Genomic DNA, 25,776 nt, shown 5'->3' with positions numbered 1-25,776 from the left:
AAACCCTATTGCAATATAAATTCCATAAAATTTTGGAAAATACAAAATGACTTTAAAAGATTTTTGACTACAGTACATAAAATTTTTCTTCATGACAAGTTTTTCATAGGATACAAGATATCTTAGAAGAAGTATATTGTAAAAACAATAGAAAAACAGAATCAAATAAGGCTTAAGCAAGAAAAGTGTTCTAATTCAAAATGTAATAAAACAAAGTATTTACATGTTCTATAGTTTTGTTTTGTTTTTTAAATTTTCAGTGTGCTTTAAAGCACGTTATCTTACCTGTTGGGAGGTGGGTGAGAAAAAAACAGAATTTTCTTCTCAGATACATTTTAGATGAAGTAATATAAGGACAATCTGTCTTTGAGGGAAAGGGACATACTAAAACCCAACTATTTAAATATTCAGAGACTTACTTAACTTTTGCAGGAAGAAAGAAGAATGGATTGTAGTGGTATTTTTATTGCCAAGAAAAGAAAAGTGTAAGATAGAGAAAGCACTAGGAAAGATTGATTTGGGAGAGAAAGGGCAAGATGAAACACTGTGGGTGTGAAATTGAAAGCCACCCCCTCCCAACATCTTGGATGAAGGAAGACCAGAAAGAACAGCTTCACAACAGGCATCACCAACCCTTCCTAACACTGGCTCTATGTGCTTCTGTAAAAATGGCCATGTGTCAAATAGTCGAGAAATACAATCATTATTTTTAGAAATTTGAGACATTTTCCATTTCCTAGCTGATTGTCATAATTTATTTCCCACAGGGTTGTTCATCATCCACAAAAATTGTGTAGGATTGTGAAGCAATCTTGAGTTTCTAACCTCTGGGATATTTTAGTGTAGAACCAGAAGAAACCCATAGTGATTTTATTTTTTTTATTCAACCTGGAGTGGGGAAAAAAAAACACACAACTATCTGTTGACGAATTGTACTGCAAGTCTTTAGAACAGAATCACAATTAGAAAAGGGAAATGCTTTATTTTATATCTCTTGAAAGTTTAAAACTCTGGAGGTCATTTGATAGTTTAGGTGCAATACAATTCATCTGTGGTGTTTAAGAAAGGACTGCCAGACACAGCAGGAGAATGGGAAATGGGGGTGGCAGGTGCCTAGAAAAATACAGGTGAGAGTAGATTTTGTTGTTGCTGCACTGTGCTGAGTACTCCATCAGAAATACCTCTCAGAAGTCTGCCTACAGAAAGCTTCAAATGGCCATGGACTGGAGATTAGAAATCAACTGCCATTGCTGCTGAAGTTTGAGTTTGGATTTTTATGCCTGGGAGAAGTCCTGCAGTCTTTGTGTGAAAGGTTGAGCCTGAGAAAGTAGGTTATCACAGACTTTTCTCTACTTCTCTTAAACTAGTATTTATAGAACCTTAAATAATTTGCATATGAAAAGTGAGGCCCCATCTACACATTATCAAAATGTAGTTGTTTTTAACTAAATTGCCAGGTTATTTTTAAAACAATTGACAAACAACTTTTTTTATCGGATGAAAATAGTATAAAAACAAATTAAAAGAAAAACTAAACAATGGCAATAGAATCCTCTGAATACTTTCTTATTCTTTCCATGCTAATTTTTTTTTCTCAGAAACTAAGACTGTGTTAAGTAATATTGATTCAGGGAGATTCTTGCAATTTCTCAATGTTTATGTAGATTCAAGTATAGAAATATTTCTTTATCAAAGATGGTGGTACTTTGTATTTAGTAGACCCTCACTCCGTGTATTCCCACAGAATGTTAATGCAAGAGAAAGAGGAAAAAATAGTCAGACTTGGGTTTGAATCTCTGTCACTCTCTCTTATTAGCTGGGGTACCTGGGATAACTTATTTCTCTGAGCCTCAGTTTTCTTATTTGTAATATAGGATAGTAAATAATTTAGAGTAGACATTTAACATTGTGCTTGGCATATGTTTTACACTAAAACTTGGTATATACAGGGTTTCTTAAATTTTGCTTTAAATCAGTTTGCTATATTAAATTTCCTGTTAAGAAGATATACAAAACGTTCTTAAAATTATAAATATTCTTCCAGGAGTTAAATGGGTTAAAAAGAGAGCAGGGTAAAGATAAGACTAAGATGTATATTGCTGTTGAGGTGGTGTATACCTAAGGGTGGTGTAATCTGGTTAGTTCAGTATCAATCGTATACCCATAATAGCTAATACTATTGTATACTTAGTCTTCTAAACACTTGATATGAATTTAATTTAAAAACCTTCAAAATAGTCCTAGGAGGAAAGCACTGTTAGTAACTTCCTTTTGCAAAGGAGGAAACTAAGGCACCAAAAGGTTAAGTAACTGCCCTAAATCCTGTAGTTAGTAAGTGACAGAGCTGGGGTTCCAACCCAAACAAGCTGGCACCAGTCTTTTAACCACTCTGCTGAACTGCTCCATGTGTTTTTCCCAGTACACATTGGATATACGGATGTTATATATGTTGAACAATCACACTTCTCCAGTTAGAGCGAGGATTAGGGTTAGATCTAAAATAAAATATTTTCCTTATATCATGTTATGCTATGATACAGTCTATCATAAGCCACCTAAATTAAAGTACTCTTCATGTCATAGAAAATGCCACATTTAATAAATTTGAAGAATATGTCACATTCCTGTCTGCATATAAAACCAGGAAATTCTCTAGAAAATTAAATATAAGGAATAAAACAGTGACCTAAATCACTAATCATGGAAACAGATGTTTTGGAGGGTAGCAAAAATATAACTGCTTCACTAAGTCTTCATGAGATGTGTAAAATTCCCAGGAGACGCTGAAAAAGATGTTTCCAAGTTTGAATTAAAAGTCTAGCGAAACAACAATGAATCTGTGAACCATCTTATAACACGGATGAAACTGGAGGACATTATGCTGAGTGAAATAAGTCAATCACAAAAGGACAAATATTGTATGAGACCTCTATTGTAAAAACTCATGAAAAAGTTCACACACAAAATGTAACAATCTTTGTTGGTTACCAAGGATAGGAGGGGAGGGGGGGAGGAAATATTAAATAGACAATAGATAAGTGGTATCTTGGGTGAAGGGTGAGACAGTACACATTACAGGAGAAACTAGCACAACTTGTACAAGGAAAGGTCATGGAAGCCCCATAGACACATCCAAACTCCCGGAGGGACTGAATTGCTGGGCGGAGGGCTCTGGGGACCATGGTCTCGGAGAACATCTAGCTCAATTGGCATGACATAGCTTATAAAGTCAATGCTCTACATTCTACCTTGGTGAGTAGTGTCTTGGGTCTTAAAAGCCTGTGAGCGGCCATCTAAGATACTTCACTGGTCTCATCCCTTCGGGAGCAAGGGAGAATGAAGAGAATGGGATACAAGGAAAAGATCAGTCTGAAGGACTAATTGTCCTCAGCTACCAAGGTCTCCACCAGACTGAGTCCACTACAGCTAGATGGTGCCCGGCTACCACCACTGACTGCTCTGACCAGGATCACAACAGAGGATTCTGGACGGAGATGGAGAAGGATGTAGAGCATAATTCTAACTCACAAAAAAAGACCAGATTTACTGGCCTAAAGGAGACTGGAGAAACCCCAAGAGTATGGCCCCCAGACACCCTTTTAACTCAGTGGTGAAGTTATCTCCAAGGTTCACTGTTCAGCCTGGGAGTGGACAGCCCCATAAAACCAAATGAGACTAACGAGGTACAGGAGTCCAGTGACAAGGGCCAGAAGGCAGAAGGGGACAAGGAAGCTGGTGATAGGGAACCCAAGGTTGAGTAAGGATATTGTTGATTGTTGATGTGTTGTGAGATTGTTAACTATTGTCATAGGGCAACATTTGTAGTAACTGTTAAATGAGAAACTGTTTTGTTCTGTAAGCCTTCATCTTAAGTGAGAATAACAGCACAATTGGAAGAGCGTAGTCAATGTCACTGAACTGTGAATGTAGAAATTTTTGAAATGGTGTATCTTTGGCTATGTGTATTTTCACCAAAAAAAAAGGTTGAGAAGTTAGAGGGTTGATATGTTGTGGGGTTGTTAACCAATGTCATAAAACAACATGTGTACTTCTGTTTCATGAGAAACTATTTGTTCTGTAAGCCTTCACCTGAAGTACAATAAAAATAAAAATAAATAAAAATTAAAAAAAGTCTATGGAGAAAGTTTTTTGTCCTTGAAGAAAACAGCGATAGATCCATCCATAGACTTTGAAGTTTTGAACAGAGATTGTGTAGGCCATGAGTATAAATATGTGGTATGGATTGAATTGTGCCCCCCTCAAAACACCTGTTATAATCCTAACCCCTATAAGTGTGCCTATAATCCTATTTGTAAACAGGAATTTATTTGTTATGTTAACAAGGCCATATCAGCATAGGGTGTGTCTTAAACCTAAATCACTTTTGAGCTGCAGCACTATTCACAATAACCAAAAGGTAGAAACAACCTAAATATTCATCAATGGATGAATAGATAAACAAAACACGGTACATACATGCAATGGAATACTATACAGCCAGAAAGAATAATGATAAGTTCTCAAAACATAATGTGGATGAAGTCCTGATACATGCTACAACATAGATAAGCCTTGAAGACATTATGATGAGTGAAATAAGTCAATCACAAAAGGACAAATATTGTATGATTTCACTTATATAAAATGACAAGAAGAGGCAAATACATAGAGATCAAAGCTTCTTGGTAGTTACCAGGGGCAGGAGGTATGGGAAAAAGGGGAGCCATTGTTTTGGAAGCAGTGACTGTTTGTGGTGTTGGGAAACTTGACACAGATTAAAGATAGGTGTTGCCCAACCTGTTAATGTAATTGATATTACTAAGTTGTACATCTGAAAAAATGTTGAACTGATGAACAGCGTGTGACACACATTTAAAAAAAAAAAAAAGCTGCTGATGCTGCTCATGTACAACCAAACACTTCACAGGATTTGTTTCCTTGGTTTGGAGGTTTAGGGTCATGATCTCATGAGACATCTCAGTCAATTGGCCTAATACAGTTTTTCAGTGTTTCTGTTCTACCTCCAAGTTCATTTCTTAGTGCCTGGGGTCTTGAAAGTTTACAAGCGGCCATCCAAGCTACAACAATAGGTCTCCATTCACCTGAAGTAGCAAAGGAAGAAGAGTCAAGAATCACAGGAGGCAATGTTGCCACCACAAACATCTGCCTCCTGTGCCATGAGACCAGAAGGACTAGACAGTACCTGTCTACTATTACTGAATCTTTTGTTCTTAGATTCTATAGAAGAATCCCAATCAGAGCAGGGGTGAGGGGGGAAGGAAAGGAACAGAATTATAAATTCTCAATGGAATCCAGAACTTCTGGAGCCACTGAGGCTGGACGAACAACCAAAACTATTTCCTTGAGGTAATCTTTAAGCCTTAAATCTCAAACTAAAATTTTCCCTGGAAGTCTGCTTTGAGCCAAACAGTTTTAGCTTAATTAGTAATGTATGTCTGCCTTGAGCATTATGCTTCTTCAAAGATTTATCTATGTGGGATCAAATTTACAACAGCAACTCAAAAGTTTAGATAAAGCTTAGGGGGCAGTGAGTTTATGTCAATGGAGATGAATAAGTTGATAAAGGATCCTGAGAAAGTTTACTTGACTTGAAGAGTGTAAACAATGTCACTGAATTGTACATGCGGAATTTCTTGAAACGGTGTATCATTTACTGAGTATATTTTCACCAAAAAATAATAATAGTATTTTTTTAAAAAAAAAGAGCAATTATAAACAGAAACAAGCACAAACTGGAAAGGGGGAGGAGAGAGAGATGTCAGGTGAAGATAGCCAGGGAACTGAGGAACACTGGGGTTACAGAAACTGAAATATAGAAGGACTTTTCCCCAGAGGCAACGGAGAGAGTCTTCCCTTAGAGCCAGTGCCCTGAATTCAGATTTCTAGCTTCCTAAACTGTAGGAAAATAAATTTATTTATTAAAGCTGCCTATGTGTGATATTTCTGTTACAATAGCACTAGATAACAGAGATAATACTGCATTGAGAAAATCTGCTGCAAAAGACCTGTTCGAAGTGTTGAAAAGCAAAGATGTCATTTTGAGGACTAAGGTGTGCTTGACCCAAGCCGTGGTATTTTTAATAGCCTCATATACTTTCAAAAGCTGGACAACGTCTAAGGAAGACTGAAGAAGAATTCATGCCTTGGAATTACAGTGTTGATGAAGAATATTGAATATACCATGGACTGCCAGAAAAATGAACAAATCTTTGTTGGAAGAAGTACAGCCAGAATGCTCCTTAAAAGCAAGGATGGCGAGACTTCGTCTCACGTATTATGGAGTTGTTATCAGGAGAGACCAATCCCTACAGAAGGACATCATGCTTGGTAAAGTAGAAGGTCATCAGAAAAAGAGGAAGACCCTCAAGGAGATGGATTGATACAATGTCTGCAACAATGGGCTCAAACATAGCAACAATATTGAGGATGGTGCAGGACCGGGCAGTGTTTTGTTCTGTTGTACATGCGGTCACTATGAGTCGGAACTGACTGAACAGCACCTAACAACAATAACACCATGTGTGATATTCCTGTTACAGCAACAGTAGATAACTGAGAAAATAGGTTTCCCCCTAAATGTCAATTAGTAGTGGATGAATAGGAGATTGTACTGAGAAGTAAGCTTGGCTGTATTTGATTCACTGGGAAAGAAGGCAATGCTGTCTTAGTGACCTATGTCTTGTGTGGAAAATTAGGGAATGGCAGCATAGATGCCCTATTTCTGCCATCCCTAGCATCGTCAACTTCTTTTCTTACATACTTCTGCTCCTCTCTGTCTCAACCACCCTCTTCCCACAAATAGAAACACACACAGAGGACTTACCACCACCAGAAGAAAATTCTTCAAATAAATCCCTGGGCTGGATTTCAGAGCATAACTTCTGTGTTTCACTTAATTTCTGGCAACGGCTCAGCTAATGTTTAATAGCCACCCTTATCAATCTGTAAGAAGTGGAAGTGATACTGAGCTAAGAAGAAGGGAAAATTATTTTTTTCCTCATATTTAAAAGCTTGCAATCAACACACTTACTTTGAAGTCCTTTGGGGTGAATAACATCTCCCTGTGCTTAAGTGAAAAACATGCTAAATTTGCATGAATAGTATCAGGTAATACTGAGTAAGATGGACTGGTAACTGAGGTGGTGGGGGAGAACAAGAATGAAAGAATACAGGGAAGGGTGGGGAGGTACTGAATCTATTTTGGAAAAAGAAAGATTTGAAGAAGAGTTGCAAGAGTAAGAGAGAATCCTCAGAATAGGGCAGCCATAGGAGAAAATCCAGGAAGACATGGGGAAAAATAATATGCTGGGACAGAGTTAGTACCTAGCATTATTTTTTGCAAGAACTTGACTATCCTGTATGTGGAGCCCTGGTGGCTCAGTGGTTGACAGCTCGGCTGCTAAAAAAAAAGGCAGCAGTTCAAATCTACCAGGCGTTCCTTGGAAACTCTATGGGACAGTTCTACTCTGTCCCATAGGGTTGCTATGAGTTGTAATCAACCCAATGACAGTGTTCTTTTTTTTTTTTTTTTAATCCTGTATGTAACTCTACACAGTGTATATAACCTGTACTCAAAGCTCAATGGGACATTCCCACCCTCAACATGCCATTAGAAGGAGCCCACTTTTTGAGAGAAACTAGATCAATTTTTTCTCATTTTTGTTTGAGAACATCAGTTTTTGCAAGGCAAGCCATTTGTCTCTCTTTTCTCTTCTGGCTTTTTAAGAAGAGGAAAATTACTTAACAGCCCCCTTCAGAGTGAACTCCCCAAAGGGAGTACAAAATTGCTTTTATTAAAGCCAACTTTTGAGTGGGCATCCGAAAGAAATGCAATAAAATTTCTTACTTTTTTTTTTTATTTTTTCCCAAACAAAAATTTATACATACATTGTTATGTGACTCTAATTGCTTTCTCCATACTGTGAAAGCACACACGTCCTTTCTACCCCTGATTCCTCATGTCCATTCAACCAGCTCCTAACACTCTCTGCCTACCCATCTCAGCACTGGACAAAAGCTGCCTGTATAGTCTCTTGTATCTACTTAAGCTAAGAGGCACACTCCTCATGAGTATCACTTTTTGTGCCACAGTCCAGTCCAATCCCTGTCTGAAGAGTTGGTCTCGGAAATTTTTTCGTTCTCGGCTGATAGAGAATCCAGGGGCCATGTTTCTGGGGTTCCTCCAGTCTCAGTCAGACCATTAAGTCTGATCTTCTTACTATAATTTGAGTTCTGCACCCCACCTTTCTACTGCTCCATCCAGGACACTCTGTTGTGTTCCCTGTCAGGGCGGTCATTAGTGGTAGCTGGGCACTATCTAGTGTTTCTGGTCTCAGGCTGATGAAGTCTCTGGTCTATGTATCCCTTTCTGTCTCTTGGGCTAATACTTTGTGTTTTTGGTGTTCTTCACTCTCTTCTCCTTTACTCCAGGTGGTTGGGACCAATTGACACATCTTAGATGGCCGCTTGCAAGCTTTTAAGACCCCAGCTGCCACTCACCAAAGTATGATACAGAACATTTTCTTAATAAGCTTTGTTATGCCAGTTGACCTCGATGTCCCCTGAAAGCATGATCCCCGGATCTCTACCCCTACTACTCTGTCCCACAAAGTGTTTGATTGTATTCAGAAAACTTCTTAGCTTTGGTTTAGTCCAGTTGTGTTGACTTCCCCTGTACTGGGTGCTGTCCTTCCCTTCACCTAAGATAATTCTTATCTACTATCTAGTTAGTAAATAACCCTCTCCCTCCCTCCCCACCCTTGTAACCATCAAACAATGTTTTCTTCTGTGTTTAAACCTTTTCTTGCGTTTTCATAATAGTGGTCTTATATAATATTTGTCCTTCTGTGACTGACTAAATTCACTCAGCTTAATGACCTCCAGCTTCCTCCATGTTATAAGATGTTTCACGGCTTCATTGTTGTTATTTATCATTGAGTAGTATTCCATTGTGTGGATACCATAACTTGTTTATCCATTCGTCCATTGATGGGCACCTAGGTTGTTCCCATCTTTTTGCTACTGTGAACAGGGCTTCAATAAACATGAGTGTGCATATATCTATCTGTGTGACGGCTCTTATTTTCCTAGGATATATTCCAAGAAGCAGGATAGCTGGATCATATGGTACTTCTATTTCTAGCTTTTTAAGGAAGCACCAAATCGATTTCCAAAGTGGTTGTACCATTTTACATTCCCACCAACAGTGTATAAGTGTTCCGGCATTGATTATTTTGTGTTTTTTGGATTAAGGCTAGTCTTGTTGGGGTGAGATGATATCTCATTGTAGTTTTGACCTGTATTTCTCTAATGGCTAATGATTGCCAGCATTTCTTCATGTATCTGTTAGCCACCTGAATATCTTCTTTGGTGCAGTGCCTATTCATATCCTTTGCTCATTTTTTAATTGGGTTATGTGTCTCTTTGTTGTTGAGGTTTTGCAGTATCTTGTAGATTTTAGAGATTAGGCACTGATCAGATTTGTCATAACCAAAAATTTTTTTCCAGTCTGTAGGTTGTCTTTTGACTCTTTTGGTGAGGTCTTTTGATGAGCATAAGTGTTTGATTTTTAGGAGCTCCCACTTATCTAGTCTCTCTTCCAGTGCTTGTGTATTGCTACTTATGATTCATATTTTATTTATGCTATGTATTAGGGATCCTAGCATTGTCCCTATTTTTTCTTCCGTGACCTCTATCGTTTTTGATTTTATACTTAAGTCTTTGATCCATTTTGAGTTAGTTTTTGGGCATACCGTGAGGTATGGGTCTTGTTTCAGTTTTTTGCAGATGGATATACAGTTATGCCAGCAGCATTTGTTAAAGAGACTGTTTTATCCCCAGTTAATGGACTTTGAGCCTTTGTCAAATATCATTTGCTCATATGTGGATGAATTTATATATGGACTCTCAACTCTGTTCCATTGGTCTGTGTATTTGTTGTCATACCAGCACCAGGCTGTTTTGAATACCATGGTGGTATAATAGGTTCTAAAATCAGGCAGTGTGGGGCCTCCCACCTTGTTCTTCTTGAGTAATGCTTTACTTATTTGGGGCCTCTTCCCTTTCCATATGATGTTGCTGATTTATTTCTCCATCTCATTAAAAAATGCCGGCGGGATTTGGATCGGCATTGTATCAGTAGATCGTTTTGGGTAGAACTGACATTTTCACTATGTTGAATCTACCTATCCATGAGCAAGGTATGTTTTTCCACTTATGCAGGTCCCTTTTGGTTTCTTGCAGTAGTGTCTTATAGTTTTCATTGTATAGATCTTTTACTTCTCTAGTTAGATTTATTCCTAGGTATTTTATCTTCTTGGGGGCTATTGTAAATGGTATTGATTTGGTAATTTCCTCTTTGAGGTTCTCTTTGTTGGTGTAAAGGAATCCGACTGATTTTTGTATGTGTATCTTGTATCCTGAAACTTTGCTGAAATCTTCTATCAGTTTCAGTAGTTTTCTTGTGGATTCTTTGTGGTTTTCTATGTATAAGATCCTATCATCTACAAATAGAGATACTTTGACTTCTTCCCTACGAATTTGGATGCCCTTTATTTCTTCTTCTAGCCTAGTTGCTCTGGCTAGGACCTCCAGCACAATGTTAAATAATAGTGGTGATAAAGGGCATCCTTGTCTGGTTCCTGTTCTCAAGGGGAATGCTTTCAAAGTCTCTCCATTTAGGATGATGCTGGCTGTTGGCTTTGTATAAATGCCCTTAACTATATTGAGGAATTTCCCATCTATTTCTATTTTGTTGAGTTTTTATCATGAACTGGTGTTGGACTTTGTCAAATGCCTTTTCTGCATCGATTGATAAGATCATGTGGTTCTTTTCTTTTGTTTTATTTATGTGATGGATTACACTGATTGTTTTTCAGATGCTGAACCATCCCTGCATACCTGGTCTAAGTCCCATCTGATCATCATGAATTATTTTTTTGATATGTTGCTGAATTCTATTGGCTAGAATTTTGTTGAGGATTTTTGTGTCCATGTTCATGAAGGATATTGGTTTGTAATTTTCTTTTCTTGTGGTGTCTTTATCTAGTTTTAGTATCAGGGTTTTATGCTGGCTTCATAGAATGAGTTTGGGAGTATTGCATCCTTTTCTATGCTCTGAAATACCTTTAGCAGTAGTGGTGTTAACTCTTCCCTGAAAGTTTGGTAGAATTCTCCAGTGAAGCCATCCAAGACAGGGCTTTTTTTTGTTGGGAGTTTTTTAATAACCTTTTTAATCTCTTCTTTTGTTATGGGTTTACTTAGTTGTTCTACCTCTGTGTTAATTTAGGTAGATAGTGAGTTTCTAGAAATTTGTCCATTTCCTCTAGGTTTTCAAATTTGTTAAGAGTACAATTTTTTGTAGTGTTCTGTTATGATTCTTTCAATTTCAATTGAGTCTCTGGTGATATCACCCATCTCATTTGTTATATGGGTTATCTGCTTCCTCTCATGTTTTTCTTTTATCAGTTTAGCCAATGGTTTATCAATTTTATTGATCTTTTCAGAGAACCAGCTTTTGGTCTTGTTAACACTTTCAATTGTTTTTCTATTCTCTATTTCATTTAATTCTGCTCTAGTTCTTATTATTTCCTTTCTTCCGGAGCCTGAGGGCTTCTTTTGCTACTCTCTTTCTAGTTGTTCCAGTTGTAGGGTTAATGTTTTGATTATGGCCCTTTCTGGTTTTTGGATGTGTGCATTTTTTGCTATAAACTGACCTCTGAGCACTGCTTTTGTTTTGTCCCAAAGGGTCTGGTAGTATGTGTTTTCATTCTCGTTTGATTCTATGAATTTCTTTATTCCACCCTTAATTTCTTCCATAACCCAGTAGTTTTTGAGCAAGGTGTTGTTCAGTTTCCATGTGTTTGATTTTTTTTTCCTTGCTTTTTGTGTCATTGATTACAACTTTTATGGATTTATGGTCGGAAAAGATGCTGTGTAATATTTCAATGCTTTGGATTTTGTTAAGGCTTGCTTTACCTAATATGTGGTCTATTCTGGAGAATGTTACACGTGCGTTGGAAAAGAAAGTATACTTGGCTTCTCTTGGGTGGAGTGTTTGGTATATGTCTATGAGATCATGTTGGCTGATTGTAACATTTACCTCTTCCATGTCTTTGTTGAGTTTCTTTCTGGATGTTCTGTCCTTGACCGAAAGTGATGTGTTGAAGTCTCCTACTACTATTGTGGAGCTGTCTATCTCTCTTTTCAGGGCTGTTAGAGTTTGTCTTATGTATTTTTGAGACCTGTCATGGGGTGCATAAAGATTTATTATAGTTATGTTCCTGGTGTATTGACCGTTTAACCATTATATTGTGTCCTTCCTTATCCTTTGTGATGGATTTTACTTTTAAGTCTATTTTGTCAGAGATTAATATTGCCACTTCTGCTCTTTTTTGAGTGTTGTTGCTTGATGTATTTTTTTCCATCCTTTGAGTTTTAGTTTGTTTATGTCTTTAAGTCTAAGGTATGTCTCTTGTAGGCAGCATATAGATGGATTGTGTTTTTTAATCCAATCTGCCACTTTCTGTCTCTTTATTGGTGCATTTATTCCATTTACTTTCAGCGTAATTATTGATAGGTATGAGTTTAGTGCTGTCATTTTGATGTCTTTTTTTGTGTATTGTTCATAGTTTCTTCGTTCCACTTACTTTCCTGAGCTGGGCCATTCTTTATATATTTTCTTTTCATCTTTTTCATTGTTGTTGATTATGTTTTTGCTGCGTCTTTATATTTTTGTAGTTTTTTTATTTTCACTTGTAGGATTGTTAGTTTCCTTTGTGGTTACCTTAATATTTACTCCTATTTTTCTAAGTTTGTAACAGTCTTTTGTTTCTTTATATTGCCTTGACTTCCTTTCCATATGAAAAACCTATGTCTACAATTTTTAAGTCCCTCTTTTTTGTTTTAATGTTGTCATCTTTTACATACTGACATCTGCCTCCCTATTTTCAGTGTTATAGGTTTGATTTATTTTGTGTCTTCCCTATCTGGGTTGATATCTGGTTGCTCTGTCCTTGTGTTCTAGTATTGGGTTGCTATCTGATGTTTCTGATTTTCTAATCGGAGGACTCCCTTTGGTATTTCTTGTAATTTTGGTTTGGTTTCTGCAAATTCCCTAAACTTCTGTTTATCTGGAAATGCCCTAATTTTGCCATCATATTTGAGAAACAGTTTTGCTGGAAATATCATTCTTGGCTGACAGTTTTTTTTTTTTCCTTCAAGGCTTTATTTATGTCATCCCATTGCCTTCTTGCCTGCTTGGTTTCTGCTGAGTAGTCTGAGCTTATTCTTATTGACTGTCCTTTGTAGATGACTTTTCGTTTATCCCTAGCTGCTCTTAAAGTTCTCTCTTTATCTTTGGTTTTGGCAAGTTTGATTATAATATGTCTTGGTGACTTTCTTTTGGGATCTACCTTATGTGGTGTTTGATGAGCATCTTGGATAGATATCTTGTCATCTTTCATGATATCAGGGAAGTTTTCTGCCAATAAATCTTCAGCAATTTTCTCTGTATTTTCCGTTGTCCCCCTGTTCTGGTACTCCAATCACTCGTAGGTTATTTCTCTTGATAGAGTCCCACATAATTCTTAGGGTTTCTTCATTTTTTGTAATCCTTTTATCTGATTTTTCATCATATAAGTTGGTGTTAAGTGCTTTATCTTCAATCTCACTAATTCTGAATTCCATTGCCTCAATTCTGCTCCTATGACTTTCTATTGAGTTGTCTAATTCTGAAATTTTATTGTTAATCTTCTGGATTTCTGATTGTTGTCTCTCTATGGATTCTTGCAACCTGTTAAATTTGTCATTATGCTCTTCTCTAATTTTTTTAATTTCCCCTATTGCGTGTTCTGCGATTTGTTTAACTTCCTTCCTAATTTCTTGAAGAGTTCTGTATGTTCATCTTTTGTATTATCCCTCTGGTAATTCCAAGAAATTTTCCTCCTCTGGAAAATTTCTAGTTTCTTCATTTTGGGTGCTTGCTGAAGCCATCTTGGATTGCCTCTGTATATAATTTGATATTGACTGTTATCTCTGAACCATCAATAAGTTATTATATTTGTTTATTTTATGTTTTCTTACTGTGTCCTAGCTTCTTGTTTTGTTTTGTATGACCAAATAGGCTACTTATATGAGCTAGTTTGATCATTGGCACCTTTGAAGCTCTAATATCCTGTCACCAGGTGTTTAGATCTGTTACTAGGTATGTAAGCTCAGGAGTCCGCCCACTCCTCCTGTATGGATTCAGCTCAGGTGCCCAGGTACATAGCCACCTAGTGTGTGTTGTAGGCTCTCACTTACAGTCCTAGACAAGCATGAGTGATTGGTGTAGGCACAGGCATCTGGCTGCAGCAGGGGGACACACTCTGAACAAGACAGGGGGCTGACGGCCACCCTTGAGAGTCCAGGAGGAAGGCATGTCTCTGTTTCCTACAGTGCATAGGTGCGTGGGTTTTGCAGCCAGACTACGAACACCTAATGCTGTTGGCTGTAAGGACTGAGGGGCTTCTGTTATTCATGGGCCTCTATCACTGATGGCTAGGTGGTGTGGGTGGAGCCACCAGTCCTCAGGCCCCTGAAGTGGGTAGGTGAAGACCCTGCTTAATGGGCGGAGCAGTGTCAAATGTCAAGAACCTGCCACTTTACAGCTGAAACAGTTGAAGTTAGCATTCCAGTACATACCCTGTTGTACTGTGGTAATGAAGGCCTACACTGTTGAGATGGGCCCACACAAATCTCTGCAGAGGGAAAGGCACTGAAAGCCCATGGATCCCTTATGCCTGTGCCTAGGCAAAGGATCTGTGCCTATCCTGGGCTCCTGGCTTAGTGGAGCCAGCAGTTTATTTTTCCCCTGTTTGTTAATTTGTTCACTCTCCAAGACCAGGAGAATGGCTCAGAGTGTGTGAAGGATCCTACTGTCATCGCAAGGGACTCGGCAGTTGCTGAAGCCAGTCTGGGAGCCAGTGCAGAGCAGGGAGTGGGAAGGTAAATGGGAGAGAGGTTTTTTCCCTAAGGGGGATGTTTTTGATCCATGAGGTAGGCCATACGCAATTACTTATCTTTCGCCGGATCAAGGGCTCCTTCTCACTGGTTCTGAGTGGCCGTGTAGACTCTCAGTGGCTGGATCTCTCCCAGTGCAGAAAACACGCCTCCCAAGCACGGCTGCTTGCCTGCCTCACTGCTCACTCTGGAGATCATCAGGCCTGAGGGGCTCAGGCTCTCACGGGCTCAGGCTCTCACCGGCTCAGATCTGGCAACTCCTCACAGCTTCCAAACGTTCTCTCCCTCCCCCTGTACTCAGTCTCCTTCCTCAACTCTGGCTTTGATGTTCAGGGCTCCAAGATTGCCATATATAATCAAATCACTTGTTTTTTTTTTTATCTTTCTTGTAAGAGGGTCCACCAGAAACATCTGACTACTCTGCCGTCTTGGCCCCGTGCCCACAATAAAATTTCTGAATGGTCTTCGAGTCACCATTCATAAATGAAAAACAACACTCTCAGAGTATGGCTTAGTGGCATCATTAAAAATAGGAGATTGGTTTTAGCAAATACCCCTGGGTTGAGAGATAAGTGTTAAAACATCAGTGGCCTCGGTGTCTAATGATATAAAACCGAAGTTAAACAATTAATGCTACTTTTGCTTGACTATGTCCTTGGTCTTGAAACATAGCTATTCAATGGCCTGGAGAGAACAGCAGCTATGTTTTTGAAACTCACGATGTACCTTGTTTATATGTCCTATTTTTTTTTATTTCAAGCATTTTTTTTTCTTTTTTTTTTTACATTCACAGTCAGGTTATAGTATGATGTTAAGATTTCAACCAATGTTAAAAGTCTCTGAATAGGCTAATTTGGTTCCTAGTGGGTGGAAATGAGACCAAACAGAAAGATCTTGACACAAACCAATAGAACATTGTGACCTTCAACAAATCAGCCCAGTAATAGCATGATGATAATCCTAAAAAGTAGGGGGGGCCAGTTATTGGCTATAATTAGTCCTGCTAGTCTTGTTTATTCTAAGCTCTGTTTATAGGAAACAAAAAACAGAGAGGATTGGACAATTATCAACCTGATTTGATCAGTGTAAGCAGTCAAACCAGATCATTCAACAGGGAGATATAGTCTTGACTAGCTACACTGATCAAATCAAGAGAATAACTCCCAGACATCCCATTTACTTTATGCTGAGTATATGCTGCCTTGGGGAATGGCTTAGATTCAAAGACTGTAACTGTTTGAAGTCCCCCAAAAGTCTGTTAATTAGAGCTCTTTGGATGCTTTGGACAGTTAAAATTGCATAGCATGGGTTGGTTGGCTAATCAGTTCTCAGATGCCATAAATTCAGTTGCCTTAAAATATTGAGAGGAAAAAACTTTCATGGTAATAATAAAAATTATAATAGCCTTATTTTGCTGAAAAAAAGAAAGTAAAACAAACTTGCATTTAGAATAGTCAGGTAGTCTTTCATTTGGCAAAACAGCCAGCAAATATAGAGGTGAATTTCTCAGCCCAGAACAGTCTTTCAAGTCTGAGTCCTATAAAAACAGGGTCACATAATAATTCCCTTAGTCAGCACCAAGGTTTCTTAATGTCAACAATTAACAGAAGATTAAGCAACAGTTTGTTTATTCCTGAAAAACTAGCCTGGTAAGTTTTTCAGGGACATATCTACTTTTTTTCTCTCTGAGAAACTATCTCCTCTACAAAATAAAGAGAAGCTACAGTGAGCAGCAGCGCCTGGTGGGTCTTAACAAACTTAAAAGGAAAGAGGGTGTCCATGGTTTATGAAACTAACAGAATCCAACCTAGGGAGGTGAAGGGCTATATGTTTTAGTTTTTTATCAAGAAGGATCCTTTCTAGTCCAAAACACAAATATAAATCAAGATTGGTTAGAATTTTCGGTTGTAAATAAGAGATGGTTACACGAAATCACACACACACACACATACACACACACAGACACCCAATCTTTTGTGCCTATTTTTTATGTCTCACTTCCCTCACCCTGAGTTACATTACCCCACCAAAATAAATAAATATAACCGTTTTTTGAGTAAACTCTAGAAATCTCCATGCCTACAAGATTTTTGGGATGGAGGAATGGGTAACTTTGACCTAGTCATTCCTGGGTGATTGGCAAAGGAGATAGTAACTCTGAGGAAAAATAAACCAGCTCATTCTTTATTCCTGCTCTAAAGGTTTAGTCAGAACTGAATCAGCTGCTACAAAATAGCAAAGTCAAACAACCAAGAGTGTTTATTCATTTACAGTCCAGTGGCTCATAGTCTAGAAAGCATGCGATCAAATCAGCTTGATCAAATCAGCTTCTTTCAGAATCTGGAAAAATGTAGAGTTCTTTCCAGAGTTCCCTAGAGTCAAAGGGAGTGGAAAAAGAACCAAGAAGAAAATAGATGGAAGTTTGACAGACAGACAGGAAAAAAGAAAAAGAGAGAAACCAAAAGAGAGAACTTTAACAAGAGGTCACTTCCCAGAAGTGACTTGTGAGGAGTTTAGGGCCAAAATACAAGGTTAGAAGGCACAATCTCCAGTACTTCCTTCACTTGTGACATCACCTGCATGTTCAGGGGGCTCCAAAAACCACCTCCTACAAGTTTGATAATTCTCTAGAAAGACTCACAGAACTCACTGAAAGTTATTATACTACTCATGGCTGTGGTTTATTAGAGGTGTTGTAGGGGAAAAACATCAGAAAGTTAAGTAAAGGAAAAAGAAAGTTTTATTTGGCATATATTCAAAAGGACAAAAGTGGGAAGCCGACAAGCATGCTGCCAGAGCTAGAATGCCTGTCCGAATACAAAAAATATCACAGAATAGGCAAGAATGGGAAAACGGACAAGCATGCTGCCACAGCCATGTCTGCCCGAGTCCAAAGAATATCACAGAATAGACAAGAATGGGAAAACGGACAAGCATGCTGCCATAGCCATGTCTGCCCGAGTCCAAGGAAGGTTACAGAATCATCAGTATATATCAACATCACACATTGGGTAGAATCATTGAAGGCATCACTTTTTCACTGATTGGCTAGAAATTGTAATCTTACATTTTAAATCATCTTTCTTAACAATCATTGGTACCGGTTTCAGTAACGAAAGTCAGGAGGGTCTTCACTGGTCCAACAAATTCCTATTCACTAAATGCTAATAGAAACAGATAAGAGTGGAAAGTCTTTTGTGTTGTGTTTGATCCGCTTTATGTGAAAGTTTCCCTAAAAGATATTTTCCAAGATTATCTTAGCTATGGTCTTTATACCTCAGGGCCCAGTTGATGTGTCCTTGTGAGTCCTTGTGAGTCCTTGTGAGCTCAGCTCCAGCTAGGTCACATTCTGTATGCTCAAGGAGAGGGAATAATAACTCCAATATTATTTCCCAAACCAGAGGGAAAGGCTACATATTAAGATCAGACAAACGAAGAGGCACATAAGATGTATAGTCCAGGAGAGCTCTAAACATGACACTTCCATTGTCCTCTCTCCAAGGACTCAGGGCATATTATTTTCCTGGTGTTGATGAGTAGCAATATGTACAGTGTATTGCCAATTAGAAAAGCTCACCTGAGCCTTGGTGTTCAGAATTTTACTTGGCAAGACTGATTGATTGATTACTCAAATGCTTGGTTTCAGTCTCCAAGTCATCTGATAAACCTTACCCAAAATTCTGATCCCAATGGTTTGTCTTTCTGGCACTGCCAGTCTCCAGTCTAAGACAATTGGGTGTAGCCAACCCCACCCTAAGTTTCTTTGTTGTCTGCTCCCACTCTAAATAAAAACACTCTTATCAGGTATGACATAGATTACATCCCAGAAGTTGAGGACAAAGGCCACACTTCCCTTTGGGCAAGGTAAACTTCTTTACTAAACATGAATAAATTAATCATTCATTTCACCAAATGTTTATTGAGTACCCATCAATACCTAGTATTATTTCAAGCATACAAGAATGCAAAAAAAAAAAAAGGAGTAACTTATTATACTGTGTACTGCTTAATAGCTAATTTCATTTGTTTAATACAATTAAGTGAAATGATTATTATTATCACCATTTCATAGACGAGAAAGTTGCTGCTCAGAATTAATTAAGTGCCTTGAATAAAGCGGCTCCACTAGTTGAATGCAGCCTGACTTCAAGGAGCACTCACAAAGAATTACACAGCAATGCCGCTAGTGAAAATATACCACTAGGAAACCTGTCACTATGCATGAGTGGTGTGAAGTTAACTGCAATAAGACTTCAGAGGCAGAGGAGACCAAGAGATATTTTATGGAAAAGGTGGCACTTGAGGACAACCTTAAGGAATGGCTAGGAATTGGATAAGCAGATATGTGGAAAGGAAAATTTCAGTTAAAGGAAATACTATAAGCAAAGGTTCTAACTGGTTTAGAATTTATAACATTGGAGGAGAGTTTGCAGAAGTAATCTGGGAGCAGACTGTAAAAGGAATAATGGGTTAAGGAGTTCATGCTTCAACGTCTAGGTGATGGATAGGCATTAAATGGCCTGCGTAGGGAATGGACATGAAGAAAACAGAGTTTGGAGAAAGGTTGATTTGGCAACAGTCTGCAGGATGTATTAGACAGGAAAGAGATTGGAGGTAGAGGCAACTGTTAGGACACTACTGAGATGTTTCTCTAAAATAATGGAGATTGCCCTAAAGCTTCATCAAACAGGCAGTAGTCAGTAGGGGGCAGATAATTCAAGATGGGCAATAGAAGAGGAATTATATAACTAGGAGTTCATTTCATGAGGATATTCTATTTCTTATATAATAGTTCATATAAGAAACACCAGATTTATAACGGCTCCAAGAATTCTTAAGTATTATTAAAGAAAGCAGCTTTCGTTATTAAAGGGTATAGAACTGATGGATGAGGAAAAAATAAAAAACCAAAAACACATATAACAGCATAAGTTGTGACTGAGAGAAATGTGACAAGAGCTTAAAAGTAAAAACCCCACAGAAGAGGGGGAATCATTTAGCCAGAAGAAGAAGACTAATAGAAGAAAATAAAAGAAGCAAGACACAGGGACCACAGGGAATATTGCCTGACAGACAGAGCTATTGAATGATGGAGTAGGCTCCCAAGGAAAGCTGTGGAAATTTCATCAGTCAGGACTTTTAAGGTGAGTTTGAACAAAGCAATAAAACCTCTGCTGCAGGAGCAGTTTTGCATCTGCATGGAAAGATAGCATGGTCAAGTGGATCATTTCCCCTTCTAATATATTTTACTCCACACTGTTAAATCAAAAATCAAAATGGCACTTGCCTCAGTGACAGCATTTTTTACATTTCCAAGCAGGTAGAATGCTCTCAGACACACATACTCCTTTTGTTAATCCACATGGTTGCTATTTAAATTCTTAACACCCTCACAAAGTCTCAAGCACCCACCCCTACCATCATTTCACTCTCAGCAGTTAACCTGGCCTCCTATTTCACAGAGAAAATAAAGATCCTCTCTCTCTCTCATGCACACGCATATTCTTTTTTTTCAATTGTGCTTTAAGTGAAAGTTCACAGTACAAGTTAGTTTCTCATACAAAAATTCATACACATATTGTTATGTGAGCCTAGTTGCTCTCCCTATAATGTGACAGCACACTCCTCCTTTCCACCCCGGATTTCCCATGTCCATTCAACCATCTCCTGTCCCTTTTTGCCTTCTCATCTCACCTCTAGATAGAAGCTGCCCATTTAGTCTCATGTATCTAGTTGAGCTAAGAAGCACTCTCTTCACAAGTATCATTTTTTGTCTTATAGTCCATCTAATCTATGTCTGAAGAGTTGGCTTCGGGAATGGTTTCAGTTCTGGGCTAACAAAGAGTCCAGGGGGCATGTCTTCTGGGATCCCTCCAGTTTCAGTTAGGCCATTAAGTCTGGTCTTTTTACTAGAATTGAGTTCTGCACCCCACTTTTCTCCTGCTCCATCAGGGACTCTCTGTTGTATTCCGTCAGGGCAGTCATTAGTGGTAGCCGGACACCATCTAGTTCTTTTGGTCTCAGGTTGATGGAGTCTCTGGTTTATGTGGCTCTTTCTGTTTCTTGGGCTAATATTTTTCTTGTGTCTTTGGTATTCTTCATTCTCCTTTACTCCAGGTGTGACCAATTGATACATCTTAGTTGGCCGCTCACTAGCTTTTAAGACCTCAGATGCCACTCACCAAAATGGGATACAGAACATTTTCTTAATAAACTTTGTTATGCCAATTGACCTAGATGTCCCCTGAAACATGGTCCTCAGACCCCCACACCTGCTACTCTGTCCTTAGAAATGTTTAATTGTATTCAGGAAACTTCTCAGCTTTTGGTTTAGTCCAGTTGTGCTGACTTCCCCTGTATTGTGTGTTGTCCTTCCCTTCACCTAAGATAATTCTTATCTACTATCTAGTTAGTGAATAGACCCTCCCTCCCTCCCCACCCTCGTAACCATCAAAGAATGTTTTCTTCTGTGTTTAAGCCTTTTCCTGAATTCTTATAATAGTAGTCTCATAAATATTTCTCCTTTTACGACTAATTTCACTCAGCATAATGCCTTTCAGATTCATCCATGTTATGGGATGTTATGAGGATTCATCGTTGTTCTTTACCATTATGTAGTATTCCATTGGCACACACACATTCTTTTACTTCCTCTTTGTGGTGGACACTATTGGTTAATTACCCAATTACTAGCCTCCTCTTTTTCCTTATAGGAACTGGCTTTTTTTCAGTGTTGGGTAGTCTTGTGCTTGTGGGTGTGGAGGACACATTCTACAGCCTCAGTAAGTATATGCCATGATCACTCAAATTCTTCTTTCCAGTGATAGGTTTAGTAATGAATATGGCTAATAATTTTGGCCAAAGAGACAATTAGAAGACTTCTGTTAGGAAGCAAATGGAAATTTTTCCTCAGTCACCAAAAAGATACAATATACTACTTACATTAAATACTCACATTAAGCCATTTGTATTATTGTCATCAAAATCCAACTAAAAAAATCCATCAACCACTTTTCAGTTCTTGTCCAAGTTAACATCTTCTTGGCTTGGACTCCCTTGCTTACTGCCTCTTTGAATATTACTTGTTATTCATAACCTTGCTTTCCTGGTTCTGTACCTCAGGGTCTTTCATGACTTCCTCCTCCTCTTTTTACTTCTTATGTGTCATTGTTTACTGGGTTCCATGCTTTCTTTTCATTCCTTTATTTTCACTTCAATGCTCTTCTAAGGCAAGGGCTTATATTCCCCAGGCTTTAACAGTAATTACATTATCATCAGTTCTTTCATGAGCTCTGGATCTATATTTCCTGCTATTTACTAGACATCTCCATGTGGATTTCATGGAAGTCACACACTCAAACTCTTTAAAATAAATGTAGTATCTTCCCATCCAAACTGGGTCTTATTATTGAAAGCTCTATCTAAGACAACTTCACAATGTTCACAAGCTGGAACCCTGGATTAAGTTTAGACGTTTCCCTGTCTTTCAACTCACCACTTCTAAACAGCCATCAAATTCCATGAATTCTACTACCAAATGTCTATTGAATCTTCTATTTTCTACTCATGCTGCCTCTACTTTAGCTGAAAGCTTTAACATTAAAAAGTGTGCCCTAAAATAATAGATTCAGGTTATTCAAGGTACTGATGATGTTGCTGAGACACAGCTCCATGGGAAACCTAACAGAAGCATATAGCACCGACATTATCAGGGTCATGATCATCTCATTCATGGTAAAATCTTGAGTGACTACCTTTTACCCCAAAAGCCAGAAGTCTTCAGTATGGTAAAGGAGAACCTTTAATTTGATAGCTATTTCTTCACACAGCACTCTGAAATGAACATAATCACAATTTTCTCTATTTCATTCCACAGTTAATCAAAATCACAAAGCATATGTTTATCAGCAGCTGCTTTTTTGGTGAATAAAGCAGCAAATCACTTTTATTTATACAACATCTTCCCTTCCTGCTGGTGTACCTTTTCTAAATTACAGGCCACAAACTAATCTGCAACTATATAAAAATAATCTTCTCTTGTTTAAGCAGAAAAAAAAGTCATTGGGCACATCTTCCTCTTATATGTCATACACATACGCCAAGAAATAATTTCAATTCTGAATATTAGTTGTGTCATCTAACAAATTCACAGGCCTGGAAGGGTAGGCTGCTTTCTATAGAATATTCAGGTGACATTTAAGTCAAATTTCACTCAGTGAGGAGAAAAACATTCTAAGCAGAGTGAACAAAAAGGGCAAATGCCCTGAGGTCTGTTCAAAAAACAGAAAGGCGGTCAGTGTGGCTGCATACTATATAATAGAGAGAAGTGTAGAGTAAAAGTTTGGCGAGGAAGACAAGGCTGGCTCCTGTAGGATCTTCAGGCAAAAGAAAGGAGATGGCATTTCATTTTAAGGGTGTACCATGATTGTGGTGTGGTGCAATGTGCGTTTTAAAAGAATCACTCTAGCGGCTTCTTAGAGAGTAGACTGTAAGAGAGCAGCAGAGAGACAATTGGAAAGTAATAACCTAGAAGACAGATTCTAATAGCTCAGATTAAGGTCAAGCCAACAGAGGTGGTGAGAAATGATTGGATTTAGGACATACTTTTTTAAGATAGAGATATATTTAATAAACTGTGCAGTTTGGTGAACAAGATAAATTAAGGACATTCTCTAGATTTTAACTCATAGTTAAAATTTTACTTGAATTTCTCACAAAAATCTCAATTTCAAAGTCTGAACTGTAAATCATTATCTTCTTTCTCAAACCAGCTCCTCCTGCCGTATTACCCTTTTCAGGAATTGGCTTCTCTATGAATTCTTTTACTCATGCTGAAAACAGGTTATCCTTGACACATCTATTATCCCTGACATGTCTTTTGCCATTACCCCCTAATTTGATCAATTATCAAGACTTGTCAATCCAGCTTCTAAAATATCTTGAACCTATCCACTTACTATTATTTTTATTAAAGTACCCTGATGCAAACCATAATTATCTCTTTTCTGGAAAATTACAATAACCAATTTACCTATGCTCTTTATCTGCATATATTCTTCATACAGCACCCAGAATGATCTAGTTTAAAATAAAACTAAGGTAAAATATCTTCTAAAACTCTTTGATGGCATCCATTTGTTCTTGGGATGAAGTTCAAAATCTTTAAAATGACCAACAATGTTCTGGAAACCTAGATCCTACTCACTTTTCCAATTCTACCTCTTACCGCTCTCATTCCCTGTCTCAATTTTCCAGTCATAGTAACCCTACTTCAGTGGTTCAAAAGCCCCATAATGCCTTGGGACATTTACACATACAGTTTCATCTCCCTGCATGCTGCATCCTTAACACTTCACTATTCACATCCTTCTTTCCCCTGCATGCTTCTTTTATCACACTATTAACAGTGGCAATTTATTATCTTTATGAATATCTGTAGAATACCTGTGTCTCCCAAGAGACTATAAATCCCATGAGGGAAAAAAATGTATCCATTTTTATCTTTATTCAGTTATTCTTCCTTTCCCCTCTCTAAAACTCTTCCTAACAATTATATATGAATACTCTATTTTAAGTAAAATAAAAGTCATTGAATATTTTTAATAAGGGAGCGATGTGATCCACTATGTGTATCAGGAAATAACAAATTTCTCCTGTTGCTTTATGGAGAATGAACAGGTAAGCTAGAGAAAGTGTGGCAATGAGGAAGTTAGAAATAAGTTAGGAGGAAGGAAGGAAGGAGTCTAGAATGGATACAATTGGAGATAAGTATGTACAGAAGGAGTAAAAGAAAGGCATAGGTGGCAGTGAGGAGGGATAGTTGAACAAGACTGTTTCATGATGACTTCATTTTTCCCGCTAAATTTGGTCATGAAGGTAAGGAGAGAAATGAGGCAGTAGTTCAAAGTGGATGTGATATCAAGGGAATTTATAAAGATGAAAGATACTAGAACATGTATTCATATTTTTTAAGAATAATCTATACGGAGGGAAAGGTTGATGATGTAGGAGTCTAGGAGTATAACTCAAAAAGCAAATTCCTTAAGCAGGTGAGACAGGATCCAGGGCACAAGGGGAGAAAGTCTTCATCAGAGTGGATGGGACAAATTTCCCTGTAACTTAAGGGAAGGAGAAAGTGACTGCAAATGCAAGACAAGTTTGGTGATAGGAAAATGGAAGGATTTGCACCTGAGGACTTCTAATTTCTCAGTTAAACATAATGCGAAGTCATCAGGTGAGAAGGTAAATGGTACAGGAGCTTTGAGCAGAGAAAAACATATATAAAATAGTTATTTCCAAGAGTAGGAAAGTAAACCTACTAGAGAAACATAGTGGGAATTCCAGGCAGTGTTGAGTGTCTGTTTGAGGACAGTGGACATTAATTTAGAGAGAAACCTATGAAAATTTTTTTTTTCCAGCAAAATTCCCTGGTTAGGTACAGGAGTAGAGAAGAAGCTAAGCGCATTCAGGGAGGTAGATTAGAAGGTGAGTACAATAGGGAGAGAAGATGACAAAGTTGAGAGCGTCTATAAGGAAGTCTTTATAATGATGATAGTATAAAGGAAATGAAAGCAAAATGATGCTGGTAGGGTCAATGGGTTGGAAGCCTGAATGAGATCAAAGGATTGTTGCAGTGAGGGAACTTGAGAAAGTGAGCTGGAAGTCTCAGGTAGTAGTGTCAGACATGGGTGTTTAATATTGAAATCCACAGATGGTTTAATTTCTCTTGATGACAAGATTCAAGATGTGACCTGG

The sequence above is a fragment of the Trichechus manatus genome, unplaced genomic scaffold (assembly GCF_000243295.1).
Source record: "Trichechus manatus latirostris isolate Lorelei unplaced genomic scaffold, TriManLat1.0 scaffold00043, whole genome shotgun sequence".
In the NCBI taxonomy this organism is placed as follows: Eukaryota; Metazoa; Chordata; class Mammalia; order Sirenia; family Trichechidae; genus Trichechus; species Trichechus manatus.
The sequence above is the reverse complement of the archived record's forward strand: the minus strand, read 5'-3'. Positions refer to the sequence as shown.